This window comes from Athene cunicularia, assembly GCF_003259725.1.
Source record: "Athene cunicularia isolate RWA chromosome 24 unlocalized genomic scaffold, athCun1 chr24_part1, whole genome shotgun sequence".
Taxonomy (NCBI): Eukaryota; Metazoa; Chordata; class Aves; order Strigiformes; family Strigidae; genus Athene; species Athene cunicularia.
In genome coordinates, this window is record NW_020799132.1 from 912,074 (window position 1) to 920,092 (window position 8,019).

At 51.7% G+C, this 8,019-nt stretch overlaps 1 protein-coding gene across 3 annotated transcripts in view; it reads right to left on the minus strand.

Annotated features, from left to right (window-relative positions):
* Positions 1 to 2,022, minus strand: part of KIRREL3 (kirre like nephrin family adhesion molecule 3) — a 327,566-nt gene extending 325,544 nt beyond the window's left edge. For all 3 annotated transcript variants that reach the window (XM_026863692.1, XM_026863691.1, XM_026863694.1), the window contains exon 1: positions 1,942 to 2,022. The gene's annotated coding sequence lies outside the window, so the exon portion shown is untranslated. The remainder of the gene's footprint in view (positions 1 to 1,941) is intronic.
* Positions 2,023 to 8,019: the final 5,997 nt, after the last annotated feature.

Genomic DNA, 8,019 nt, shown 5'->3' on the forward strand with positions numbered 1-8,019 from the left:
GGGGGGGGGGGGGGGGGAACTTCAGAAAGCCCCCAACTCTTCTCCACACCTCTCAAGCACCCCCCTGCAGCACAGGAGGGGGCACGGCCCCGGCTGCTGAAGCCCCAGCCCAGACCTGAGCCCAGCAGGTCGCCGTGTGCCCAGGGCAGCCACCGCCGGGAGGTGGGAGCGGAGCGCTCGGTCCATGCGAGCGCTGCTGCTGCCACCGCCAGGCTGAACGGGAAAAGTCAGCAGAAAAACTGCATTAGCGCTGCCGGGTGACCTGGTTTGAGACTCCACATACTCGGGTATTTCTTCCCCCGTGCACCCCCAGCGCTCCCTTTCTGCGGTCTGAATTATTAAGCCACCCCACATGTCCGCAAGCTGCTTCCGCAGCGCTGTAAGTGCGGAGCCTAACGAGGCGAGAGCCGCGCTCGGGCTCCGGTCTGCAAACGAGCTGCAAAACCCTCTGACTGCTGGCAAAGGGCTGCTAGACTCACTGGGATGCTCTGCTCAAGTCACCTGGAACAGCAATGGCCAGTCATTAAAACACACACTCTGCAGGGTAACAACTCCACACAGACCAGAGGCAGGAACAGGCATTAGAGGAGTTGATAAGGCTCATCTGACTGCTAACGATTTTGTCTACAGTTATTTTTGTGCAGCTGGGAACAAGTGGCTACAGTCAGCTACTTGCCAGCTGGGGAGAAAGCAGCAGTTTTGCATCACTGAGAATGGAAACACATCCAGCTCAGCCCCCCACCACGCTCCCAGATTTTCTCTCCTCACTGGCAGAGCTTGCCATGGACCAACCAGGACAACACCCAGCAACATCTCAGGATAACTGGTGAAGATGCAAAGGGAAGGGTGGTAAAGAGTCGGGTTTTCCTGCAGACACAGCTTGAGGAACAGATTCAAGCCTCTGCTGATGACTGAGCAACACCTCGGTGTGCTGGCTGGGTTTAGATCCCTTTACAAAAGCCAGATACCCTTGCCTGTTTGGCAGAGAGAAACTCTCGTTCAGACAGCTGAAGGCAGAGCAGCCAAAGGTCCCTTCACCCACCTTCACGTGCATAAGCTTTGCCAGCATGGACCAACATCACTCTTTCACAACAGCCCGCATCACCACAGCTTTGGGAAGCTGTGGGCAAGCTCAGGGTTTAGGGATGCTTCTCAAAGCACACACTCCTCACCACAAAGCAGGTGATGGCCAAGCCTCTCCCCTAGGCCTCGCCAGTAGCAGCCAGGCAACTCCCAGTTTGCACTAGAAAAGGCAGAGGCAGATCCATCCCAGCGCTGGTGGTCTGGGAAGATCTGCAGAAGGGTGCTCATCCTGAGCTGGCAACTCTACCAGTGCTCAAACTCTACCAAAGCTCAAACCAGAATTGGTTGAATCAAGTTTTCATCTGTGAGTTGCCAGACAGCACCAAAGAAAGACCAGACCTGTTAGGCTGGAAGGAAGGTCCATGAATCCCTTTGCACCCCATACCATCAGCTACCCTCTGCCGGAAGGTGCTGCTGCACCCCCAGTCTCCACATCCCCTTAGGCTCCAGGTACCTCCATCCAAAGCAGCTCCTTCCATCCCCCATCATGCAGAGAGACTTTCAAAATCCCTCCTGTTGTTACTGCCACAATGGCCATTACGCAAGTTCGGCTGTCTTAACTCGATGCTGAGCATACAAGTGGGGCTGACATTTATTTAATCCTCATAGTAATGTTGACTGTGTACTTACTGAAACACCTCATGCTTATGGAAGACATTTGTTTCCAAGCAGCTTATGCTAAATTGCAGTGATATAAAGGAAACACTTATCCAATATTGACATTTACTGACTGGCAGCATACAGCTTGAATACTCATTTATGCTAGTGGAGAGGGGGAGGGGAAACCCGAGAAGGATTCAGGCCCTTCATTTCTGATCTTTGAATGAGTTAGACAATATTAAGCTCAGCAGCGAATACCTGCCCAAAATGCAAGGTGGGACTCCAAACCCAATGGCTTCTCACACTCACTCCCTCCTTGAGGAAAAATAAAAAGTAATATTGGACCCACAGCACAAAGCTTTGATCCTTCATCCAAGAGGAAGCTTGAGAAAGTTCATCCCTTCCAGTCTCGGTGCATATTTCATCTGTAATTAGCAAGGCTCCTCTAGCCTGCAGCATGCATCCTGCTGGGCAGCGAGCTTCTGAAAAAAAAAAAAACATTCTCGAACATTTTCTGCATTGCCCCTCCCACGGAGCCACAGTTGCTCACCCAAAAGGCTCCTGAAATTTTCAGCTTTTAGGTGCTGCAGCATCCAGTCAGACCCTGGCACACCCAGGCAGGGTGTACAGTACGGAGCTCTGCCACATGCCATATTGAAAATGACAACAACAGACCCAAGAACATAAATCCACTAGCACTTAAGAGGTGAATTAGCCACCATCTGACCACATACATATCAAACTGGCGCAACTATTCCACCAAACTGGAAACAAAGGAAAGCATCTATTATCCTAGCTGAAAGTCTGATGTGTGTGCATCAATGGTTAATGAGCAGCAGTTATGGCAGAGCCCTCAAAAAACAATTACATCCCGCTCCACCCCGGGAGCCCAAAACGCAGCAGACCAAAAGCTTGATGTAGCTTTTGTTGCGAGCGGGGGAGTTGAATGAACACATTAAGACAGGATCTTATCCTGAAGTTAGCATCTGAATTTAACAATCGTAAGCGTTCCACCTCCTACTTACATAGCATGTGACATTAAAGAGGCAGGGCGCCCGGAGCCCATCGCTAAGAGGTACACTCAGAGCACATTTAGATTTTAAGCTGTTTAATGCAACTCAATAAAAGGAAGAGCCACGGAACAGCCAAGTGACCTACAGCTCCTTCTGCTCCACTTTGGAGGCTGCTGCTGCCACCAGGGAAAGGCAAACACTCCAGCATGGGTCTTGCCAGAGAGGCAATGAATAAACAGCCTCGACTATACTCAAAAGGCATATTGAACCAGGACATCTGTTAGGCCACAGTTTCCAAGACCAGAAACCCAGCATTTGCTCTGTCCTACCACAATGCACAATTCAGAAATGAGTATTTTCCTCTTCCCCCTTCAAAAAATCTGAAGTATGGACATGCCCTGAGGTGCAGTGAAGTCGAGGAATACAAACCCATGAGTTTTGAGTGGCATCAGAATCCTGCTATTCAACCCTTGCCTAGGAAAAGCAGCAAAGGTTTTAAACTTCATTTCTTCCCAGCCAAGAGAAAAGAAATCCTGCACGTTTCCTGGCATGTTTGAAATTAATACTGCAGGCAGTGGATTCACACCCCCCCTGCAAGAGCTGGGACAATTGCCAGCCCCGAAGGCAGGGCAGACCGCCTTAAAAACTCCACCAACTGCCTTAAATCTCAGCAAATAAGAGACTGATTTACAACCAATTTGTTTCACTACCTATTGATTTATAAAATAAGCTTGTACACAGTCACTATGGCTCCGTCTCTCTCTTCGGCCAGAGGTAGTTCCCAATGAAGTCCAAGGAAAGGATGTGTATTGCTCCTGAACAGAAGCTAAATTAAGGCCTTCATAAGTTGTTATAAATTTGCTGGTCTTTAAAATAAAAAAATAATAATAAAAAAAACCTGGTTAATCCTACTGGAAGGATCCTGGAAATGATGTAAGCAGCATTTTCATAAAGTCCCCTCCAGCACGCTGAGGAGCTGAAAGCTAGGAGCACAAACTTGCAAAAGCCATCATTAAATCAGAGGTTTGAAGCGAGCTGCACTCTCCATCACAGACTGCTCATAGGAAAACGGGTTATTTAAAGACCTTGATCCTCAGTGAATTCACAACCTGAAGGGGCACATAGGCCTCTCCCCTTTATTTACTGCTACAAAAGAAAGAGCAGCATTGAGCCTTTTTATTCTAACACACACAGTCCAACTAGAAGACTGGGAGCTGGTAACACTGCTGGTAACCTGTCAGGAATTTCTGTGCACGTTTCTACTCCAGTTGGCATCCCCTAAAACAAGAGGAAAGCACAGAAGTAATCGACATCTGCCCGAGATGTGCTGTGCATAAACCGCCCAGGGACCTCTGCCTAACCTTGGCAGGGGGAGGCCGGCAGGGATGCAGCATTAGCATCAGGGCAGGTGTTTCACCTCACTTTCCTCCCTCTGGCAAAGGGCACCTGAACAAAACCGCAGCTCCTCCCTCTTGTTCTTTTCAAAGAACTGAAACCTTGCAAGCCAGTTTGAGCAAAGTCATCTGCGGTCCTCATGCGGATCTCACTGAAGGAGGTCCTGACTGAAGATGGAGAAGCATGCAGAAATCTAAACTGTGTTAAAACAGACGTTGGAGGAGGCAATCCTGCACTGTTCCCCCGGGGACAGCACAGACTGGACACCACCACCTCTAACTGGAGGCTTATTTCAGGTTCCCGCCCAGGCAGCCCAGTTGTGCCAAACCCACACCTTCCCACAGCAGCACCTTCACCAAGCACCCTTCCAAACCATTCCTGTCTTCTAGTCACCCATTTTTACTTGCAACTTCTTGTGCTGCTAGCACTCTCCTTGGCTTAATTTTTAAAGCCCGTTAACACTTGCTCATTTTGCAGCACCATATGCACTCCTCGTACTTCCCAAACAGCTCCCCAGTGCTGAGATTCACCTGATGGGTTTAGGAAAACAGCCCAACACGTTTCTCTTGCAAAGCTACACCCTGCTCTCTACATGGCAGGAGGAATTAAATTTCAAAAGGGATCATGACCACAGATTTTCAGGCTTCTCATTAGCAGGCTCAGGGTTGTCAGATGCAGCAACCCACAAGTGCCCCTTGCACCCAGCGAGCTGCAGAGAGGAGAAAAGTCACCAGCCCCTGTACACACACACCCATCCCCACCCCAGGACTCCCTAAGCTTGCATTTTTGCTCCCTGTCCCCCACTAACCTCCCCCGAGATGCCAAAATCCTCATCCTCCAGTCCTAACCAGTGGTGGTGGGTGGAACTGGCCTGGTTTCTCTCATCAGCATAATTTCACCCTTCCCCACCTGGGGGCTGATGACAAGCAGCTCAAGTTCCCCCACCGGGAAGTTGAGCCACCGCTGCTAATACCGGGCCCCTCTGACAGAAGATTGCAAAGCATTCGCTTCCAGGGAGGAACCAAGTGAACTGTGAAGGAGAAAAACATACCCTGCAACACCCAGAGAGCCTGGTATTCATCACCCTGAGGGAAAGCAAACATGCCTTTGGAAAGAGAGCCCCAGACAAGCAGAAATCTTCCCCATCCAAGGTAAATTTTGTAGCCTGCCAAATTTATCTAGGTGGTTACACTACAGGCCAGTAAGAGGAGGCAGTGGTTGTATGTACATCTTCAGCACTGCTCCTTCCCCCAGCCCCAGCACTTTCCCCAGTTGCTTCCAGCCTCACCCAGTTTGGCTGACACTGGAGCAGCAGAGGGAGGGGTAAACTATTCACCAGGCAGAAAAGGCAGCTAGTTTCATGGCAGCATCAATTTCTTCCCACCAAGGGGCACCACACATCTAGTCTCCGCGGGAGGCAAATCGTGCTGCGACTTTATCTCGCCTTCCACCAGAGCTGTGGTCCTGACAGCTTTCGAGGGGGCGGGCGGAAGAGCGAAGCAATACCAGGGGAAAAACGGCCCCTGAGGAGGAAACACTGACCTATCGACTTTCAGAAAGAGAAAACGCAGGCTCTTCCAGACCACTTGCAAGGGTGAGACACAGAGGATGCTCAAGGGAAGGCAATTTGTTCTTCCTAGGTCACCTCAAGAGAAGCACAGAAGTCAGCTGCAATAGAGATCCTCCTCCTCCTCCTCCTCGGCTGAGCAACGCTGCGTGCACCCAGGTGCAGCGCGGCCCCGGACAGGGAGCAACAAGCACGCTCCTCCTGCAAGCTCAGCTGGGAGCCCAAGTTTGAGCCTGCACGGGTTTGCAGAAGCAGCAGGATGCCAGCATGCCACAAGGAGGCACAGGGCCCATGAAGTACAAACCCAAGGGCATAGGTGTACAGATCTGGTGACGGAAAGTGCCTTTTCGGTGAGGCTTTTGTGTAAGGGGGCTTTATTATTTTTAAAACTAGAATCCGGACCACAGATCCCAAGAGAGGTTTTAAGCAGAGGTGATCCTCCCATCCCTTGGCTCAGGGAAATTTCAGTTCTGCCTGCCTTATGGCAAACCCCTTCAAGCCCTTCTGGTGCTGCAGGCAAGCAAACGCAGCCTGCCTACCCCTTTGCCCGCAAAAAGGAGCCACTAAAACTCCTGACGGGCAGGGTCAAGTGATTGGAATTGTTCCTTGGAGTGAGTTTTGGCCCACCAGCCCCCTCCAGAGCAAGATGACTGCCCTCTGGGTACACACGTACACCCCATCCCCACGGCCCGCCAGCCTTTAGGAGCATCTTCACCCATGGGAAGCGAACGCCGCTGCATCTGCACACGCCAGAACAACTACAGCAGCTGCTCGACGGGAGGCAAACGCAACATATGCTGGAAAATAAGCTTCAGTTCCTACATCCAGGCCTTTCCTCCCCCAAAGTACCATGTGGTTTGAGGAATCCTGTGCATGAAATCCTATTAGGGATCCTTTGCAATGTTTCACCCCAAAGGCAAAAGCCACGATGCTGCCAACAGCCCCTTTCTCATGTACCGTGAGCAGCAGCTCCACAGAATCGCATTCAGTGCATCCTACGGGAGAAAACAGCCGAAAACGCTCTGCGAGACACTATCTCTGCCTCGTAACCCGGCATGAATAAGCAAGGTACCAGATGCACACTCCTGACGGTACAGACAGGGGAGACAAATCAACTGAGCTCAGGCTACGGCGCAGCAGAGCCGAGGAGCCACGACAGCTTTCGAACACAAGCGCTATTAAAAAGTGCATTAGCCCTGATTAAATGTAATGGCTGCAAAAGGGAGGAGGGGGGGGAAAAAAAAGAAAATAAACAAATCCCCGCTGGATCCTAGACATAAACTTATTCAGCTCTGGTAGTAAACTGCCATTTGACCTGCAGGGAGGTGAGAGGTTGGTGGGAGCAGGGAGAGATGCGAGGCCAGGATCAGCTCCCAAATCACCGATACCCCCGGCCCCGCTGCACCAGGGAGAGTTCAGATTTGTTCAGCCAGAAATCTACACGGAAAAGACACAGTGGGTTTCTTTTGTGCAGAAGCAAAGGCGAATGCAAACACAGCTTTCTCCCTGAAGGAATATTAGTACAAGCAGAGAGAAGGGAAGAGAGAAGGGGAAGGGAGGGTGGCGTGGGAGCCCAGTATCACATGCGAGCCCAGGAAAAGAAGAGGTAAGGGCAAGCAGAAGCGCAGCCCGCTCCAAACACGCCGTCCCTGCTTGGGGAATAGGGGGAAACGCAGCGTATGGTGGGGGATGTTCAGCAGTAATGTCTGGCTGAGCAAAAAAACAGCTGCCCGTTGAGAAGCACTACTCTCTCCAAAAGTTTTATCCTTCATTTAATCAACAGATGGACTAGCTGCGTGGGTTTGGATCTTTTTTTTTTTTTTTAAGCAACCCCAAGCCCTACCCTCACAAAAGCTGGCTTCGGGACCACGGCGGCGTGACACAGATGGTGTTTGACACCGGCGTTGCGAAGGGCTGAGCAGGAGAGAGGCAAAGCTTGGCTCTGGCTGGAGCTCAGCGTCCTCCACAGGTGACAGATAGCCCAGGGACCAGGCACACAGCAGCACGTCACACACAGCTTTCCAAATCCACCTCCCCCCCCTCCCAAATCCTCCTTTATTTTTTATTTGAGGCGCGGAGACAAGCAGGTTACAAAGTTATGGGGCAAATTCCTCCAGATTGCCACGCTCCTGCCCCGGCTCCCGGGCTGTCGGGTCTGGGGGGAACCCGTCCGTGACCCCCCCCGACACTACCGCAGGGGCTCCCCACCTCCCCCCTCGGCTGCCTGCATTCAAAGCAACTCTTTCCCCACCCCCAGGAGCAAATCGCTCCCTACCCCGGCTCTGCAACCGCAGGCTCCTCCGCGCAGGCAGCGGGGTCCCCCCCGCGCTGGAGCCGGCCCGGGGGGGCTTTCCCCCCCCC